This window comes from Pelobates fuscus, chromosome 11, assembly GCF_036172605.1.
Source record: "Pelobates fuscus isolate aPelFus1 chromosome 11, aPelFus1.pri, whole genome shotgun sequence".
NCBI classification, from domain to species: Eukaryota; Metazoa; Chordata; class Amphibia; order Anura; family Pelobatidae; genus Pelobates; species Pelobates fuscus.
This window is the reverse complement of record NC_086327.1, coordinates 60,301,575-60,307,850: the sequence shown is the minus strand read 5'-3', so window position 1 is coordinate 60,307,850 and position 6,276 is coordinate 60,301,575. Positions and strand designations below refer to the sequence as shown.

Genomic DNA, 6,276 nt, shown 5'->3' with positions numbered 1-6,276 from the left:
GCAAGTTCTGAGCCCCGGACAATAGTGCAGGCTCCTTATATATTAAGCTCCACCCGCACATTCTCTTAACCAATCGACACAAATAAGAATTAACTTCCTGTTTGACCGCATGGCTTGTCCAGCACAATGGAGGAGGGGGAATACTACATCCTGTATTCTTGCACATGCTCCGTACATTACTGATCGTATCTTGCCTCGTGCAACCAACTGATCGATACGTCAGCATATGCACGTACACATGCCACGTGGTAATCTCGGCCTACTAAATTTATTTTTACCGAGATTCCACCACAATAGCACCAGCTGCTAAGTAACAGTCAGACCAGAACTCGTATTTTGCTTAATAGTTTCACTTATGCCTAATTGCACCTCACCTGTATCTGATCAATTTGCTAGCAGGCTTTTAAAAGAAGGGATCAGCATGCTACCAATGTCTCTAATAAACTTGAAACATCTGGAAGGATGTACAGAGAAGGAGCGTGAGTGTAAGCTGCAGGAATGGAGGGGGTGGGGCATTCTAGGCACCAGAACAGCTGTAGTGGTTATGGTACTTGCTAGTTCCATGCTGTCTTTCTTTCTACAGGGCGTGAACAGGCCAGCCTAACAGGACAGCGTCTGGCACTTCTTGGAAGTGAAGGGAATAACTTTAGCTGCATTATTTATTTGTCATTGACCAGATTCACAGAAACTGCTGATATCATCAGTAAGAATTTACCAGGTGAGCCATGTGTACAAGGGAAGGAAAGGTTTTACTGGACCCTCTATTGCACATGTGCGATTAGGCTGCTGCATGTAGACCTCTGAAATCCCAATTCTTGCTGCCTATGCATATTTTGAATAGTTGCAGAATAACCGTTATTGAGCTGTTTTGTTGGTGGTTTGGCTTTCTTTAATCTTCTTATAGATATTAAAATGTGCAGCTCCAGTCTGCTTCACGAAGGACCTCCAATCCGACTAGTTCCTGCAGAATCCAAGTGGATACCAGATCTTTCTGTAAGCTATATCTAGTGGTGACTCTATTTTTAAAGCGTTTCTGGTGTGCATTCTGTTTCTGCTTTTAACCCTGGTCATTGTCTCTATCTTAGTATTTTAAAGATGGCCCACGCATTGAGGCTGCATTCAGGAAGTACATCCACCGTGCAGATCCAGAACAAACAAAAGACAGTTATGAAATAATAGTCTGCCATGATAATGTGATCCGCTCAGAGTCGGCTCTCTAATTAGGCGGTTTAGGCGGCCGCCTAAGGCCTCGCGCTGGCTGGGGCCTCGCGACCGCCTAAACTGCCTGTGGGCAGAGTGTGTCAGGTCCTCGGTCACTGACCGAGGACCTGACACCAGGAGGGGGCCCGGCGGCTTGCCCAGTATGCCGCCGGGTGCGAGGCCCCTCCTGGCTGCCCGGCCACCATCGCAGACACTGGTCTGCAGCTCCGCAGTGTGCAGAGCTGCAGACCATGTGACTCGCGAGAATTGGCCAATCAGAGCGTTGCCGTGGGTTACCACGGCAACGCTCTGAAATCTCGCTAGACTACACGGTCTGCAGCTCTGCGGAGCTACAGACCGGGAGAAGTGGCCACCGGACCACCAGGGAGCCCACTGGACCACCAGGGAAATCAAGGTAGGCTCACCATAACCCCCCACAACACTCAGCCTCACCCCCCAGTCACCATCACCACACTCAGCCTTACCCCCAGCCTCACCATCCCCCCACCACCTCCCATCACCCTCAGCATCACCACCCCTAGCCCCCACCACCATCACCACCCCTAGCCCTCACCACCACCCTCAGCATCACCCCCCTCAGCCTCACCCCCAGCCCCCCTCAGCCTCACCTCCCACCACCCTCAGCCTCACTACCCCTAGCCCCCACCACCCTCACCTCCCACCACCCTCAGCCTCACTACCCCTAGCCCCCACCACCCTCACCATCACCCCCCACCACCCTCACCATCACCCCCCACCACCCTCAGCCTCACTACCCCTAGCCCCCACCACCCTCACCATCACCCCCCACCACCCTCAGCCTCACTACCCCTAGCCCCCACCACCCTCAGCCTCACACCCCCACCACCCTCACCATCACCCACCACCCTCAGCCTCACCACCACCCTCACCATCACCCACCACCACCCTCAGCCTCACCACCCCTAGCCCCCACCACCCTCACCACCACCCTCAGCATCACCCCCTTCAGTCTCACCCCCAGCCCCCCTCAGCCTCACCCCCCACCCCCCTCAGAATCACCCCCCTCAGCCTCACCGCCCACCCCCTCAGCCTCACTACCCCTAGCCCCCACCACCCCCACCACCCTCAGCCTCACCCCCACCACCCTCACCCCCACCATCACCCCACCACCCTCACCCCCTCACCATCACCCCACCACCCTCAGCATCACCCCCCACCACCTTCAGCATCACCTCCCCACACCAGCCTCACCCCCACCACCCTCACCATCGCCCCACCACCCTCAGCCTCACCACCCACCACCCTCAGCATCACCCCTCACCACCCACCACCCTCAGCATCACCACCCACCACCCTAAGCATCACCCCTCACCACCCTCAGCATCACACCCCTCACCACCCTCAGCCTCACACCCCTCACCACCCTCAGCCTCACACCCCTCACCACCCTCAGCCTCACCCCCCTACCACCCTCAGCCTCACCACCCCCACCACCCTCAGCCTCACCACCCCCACCACCCTCAGCATCACCCCCCACCACCACCCTCAGCATCACCCCCCACCACCACCCTCAGCATCACCCCCCACCACCACCCTCAGCATCACCCCCCACCACCACCCTCAGCATCACCCCCCACCACCACCCTCAGCATCACCCCCCACCACCACCCTCACCATCAACCCCCCGCTCCCTCTCACCATCAACCCCCCGCTCCCTCTCACCATCAACCCCCCGCTCCCTCTCACCATCACCCCCCTCTCCCTCTCACCATCACCCCCCCTCTCCCTCTCACCATCACCCCCCCTCTCCCTCTCACCATCACCCCCCCTCTCCCTCTCACCATCACCCCCCCTCTCCCTCTCACCATCACCCCCCCTCTCCCTCTCACCATCACCCCCCCTCTCCCTCTCACCATCACCCCCCCTCTCCCTCTCACCATCACCCCCCTCTCCCTCTCACCATCACCCCCCCTCTCCCTCTCACCATCACCCCCCCTCTCCCTCTCACCATCACCCCCCCCTCTCCCTCTCACCATCACCCCCCCCTCTCCCTCTCACCATCACCCCCCCTCTCCCTCTCACCATCACCCCCCCCTCTCCCTCTCACCATCATCCCCCCCTCTCCCTCTCACCATCACCCCCCCTCTCACCATCACCCCCCCTCTCACCATCACCGCCCCCTCTCACCATCACCCCCCCTCTCACCATCACCCGCCTCTCCCCCCCATACACACAACACACTTCAAGCAGCTACCCCATACACATAGGGTCTCAGACAAAAATGCAAACATGTTCAGAGACATACATTCACACACACAAGGATCTCTGTCAGACACACTCTCAGGCACATACACAGGTAGACAGTGCATCAATGTGTATATGTGACACTTTTTTTGTTAGTGGGGCCTCATGTTTGCGTTTCGCCTAAGGCCTCATAAAGTCTAGAGCCGCCTCTGGATCCGCTACTTTTGTATGCAGGTAAACTGCTTCCACTTATCATTCTAAATCATCTGTGGTCACCACAGGTATCTTCCAGGCCCTCTATTCCTAACCTGCATTTTTAGTTTTTCTTTAAACACCCTTATTTAACAAAGTAAATGGAGTACACTAAACCCAGAACAACTATACAAAATTGAAATGAGAATCCAGTATTGTAAAATTGTGTGCCATTTTTACTATAATGAATTGTGCTGCTTATTAAACAGGTTTTCATCCAAATGTTATCAAATCTTGTGGTAATTGGATGGCATGTACTAATCTGACAGCCTTTACAGCAGGCTTCCGGAAACGCCAGCCCTCCAGATGTTGCTGAACTACAACTCCCATGATTCTCAGACCATTTAATTCATAGAATCATAAGAGTTGTAGTCAGGGCCGGACTGGGGATACAAAGCTGCCCTGGAAAAAAATTTATGCCAGCTCCATAAATCATTGCGCCATGTAAGGTTATGTCGAGAGATTATTTTCTAATATAAAATATTGTTCCTTTCAGAGTAACTGTTTAATTATACAGTAAGCATACTCGCATGCAGACAGACAAGCTCATTGATATAAATGATCTCATTGACATAAAAACACAAGCTCACATACAAGCAAGCTCACTCACTAGCAAGCGCGCGTGCACACAGCTTATTGTAGTGGTACTGGTGTCTATAGCCTGTCCCTGCAGGCTTTTTAATGTAAAAACTGACCTTTCAGAGAAAAGGCAGTGTTTGCATTGCTTCAAAGTGACAATCACTCAGACGGTCACTAGAGGTGCTTCCTGTGTTTCTACATTAAGGGCCTCCACGCTCTGGAGGTACTGAACATTCCCCATAGAGATACATTGATTCAATGCCTCTCTATGAGGAGATGATGGTTGGTGTAGCTTTTTGCAGCTAATCCTATGGCAAAGCATTGGATTGGCTGAGATCATCAAGCTTGATGATCTCAGCCATAGAGGCAGGGCCAGTGGAGGGGAGACCAGCATGGCGTGGGGAAAAGTGAATTAAAAAAACCACTATTGACAGACACACATTACTATTACCTGTGGGTGACCGGGGGTTCTGCAGGGCAGACAGCCGTCTGTGCTGGTGGCCGCAGGGGGAGCTGTGATGGCGGCCACTGGGGGAGCAGTGCTTTCTCTGCTCCCCCCCCCCCGCCCTCGCGCGCTACTTAATGATTCCGCGGATGGAATATGACGTCATATTCCGGCCGCAGTCTCATTAAGCTGGGGAGCAGAAACCACACACCTTGCAGTTTGCCTGGCCCTGGTTGTAGTTGAGCAACATCTGGGGAGGCAGAGTTTGGGGAATCCTGCTTTACAGCATTAAAAATAACCTCTCAAGACCTATATTGTTCAAACTTGTCTTATGCCTTCCATGTACTGACAAAATGTATATCTTCATCTACAGGGCACTACAACTCCCACCGGAAGCTTGGCCCTGACTGTCTCTCTATCATGGTAGTATTACAAAGCTGGTGATAAAACCTGATGGTGATGTGTCACTGAAGATGCTAGGTGATGCTGGCTTTATGCCCCCGGGGAAACTCACGAGCGCTTAGCTCTGAGCTGGATGTCCTCCTAGAGACCTCTGTGTTGGACACACAAGTTACCATGACTCCCTTACCTTTCTGTTTAATAGACACTCTCCAGTTGAAGCAGTCTTTCAATGCATATATTGCACACAGCATGGGTGGATCAAATAATAGTATAATTTTTTCTCATCACTGCACTAAGATGAAGGTTCTAGTTTCTGAATATGCAGCACCATGTTTTGAGTTACAATGCCTTGTGTTCACCAAATGGCTTTACAACTCAAGCTTGGCACCTCCTATTGCTCACCTGTTACGACATTGCAGACCCTGTAGCTATAGCTTGTCTGCCTAGTCCAAATGGCTTCTTGCAAAACAAAGTACAGTTGAAAGAAGTTACCTGGCTTGGTTAGTGTAAATACTGTATCTTAAATATAAGGGGCAGTTATAATAAAACAATGTAACAACCCATTTGTATGCATGTTGACAGGACTGCTTAATTAAAAGCAAACAAAATGACTTCCTACTTATTTTCGTTATTGTATTGGTGGCTTCTGGCTTCACACTTCTCATAGGTACTAGATGTTCAGAACTTGAACTAAAAGTTCATCCTTCATTGTATGTGGGTCGTGTGGACTTGCCACTCAAAGGGAGTATCTAATCTTGTTTGTGTTTGGCAGATACCTTGTGTGACCACTGCGGCTACTCTTCCCACCAGAACTGTATTAACCTTAAGACTTCCACCTAGGGTTTGGACATGGGCTGGTGGGGTCCTGTCTGGCCCTGGAACTCTTTCTCCCTGACTTCTTGAACCAGGCGTACATCACCTGGCTGAGCCCCCTCACTTCATTGAGGGAGCATTTGTGGTCTGCACCTCCTTCAGCTACTTAAGAGCTCCCTAGTACTCTTGGTCATTGATGGAGCACTGGGAGCTGTTAAAGTGGTCTGCATCTGATATTGGTGCCGAACACAATACTAAACCACCAGGGATCCAGCTTGCCTTCCACTAGACAATGTGAGGATATTTATATGGTGGTGATCTTAACATTATCGAATTGATATATTGGCACTGTTCCCCTT

General features: G+C 51.9%; 1 pseudogene; it reads left to right on the top strand.

The window, feature by feature from the left end:
* Positions 1–421: 421 nt before the first annotated feature.
* Positions 422–5,226, top strand: LOC134576881 (serine/threonine-protein phosphatase PGAM5, mitochondrial-like; annotated as a pseudogene).
* The last annotated feature ends 1,050 nt before the right edge of the window (positions 5,227–6,276 follow it).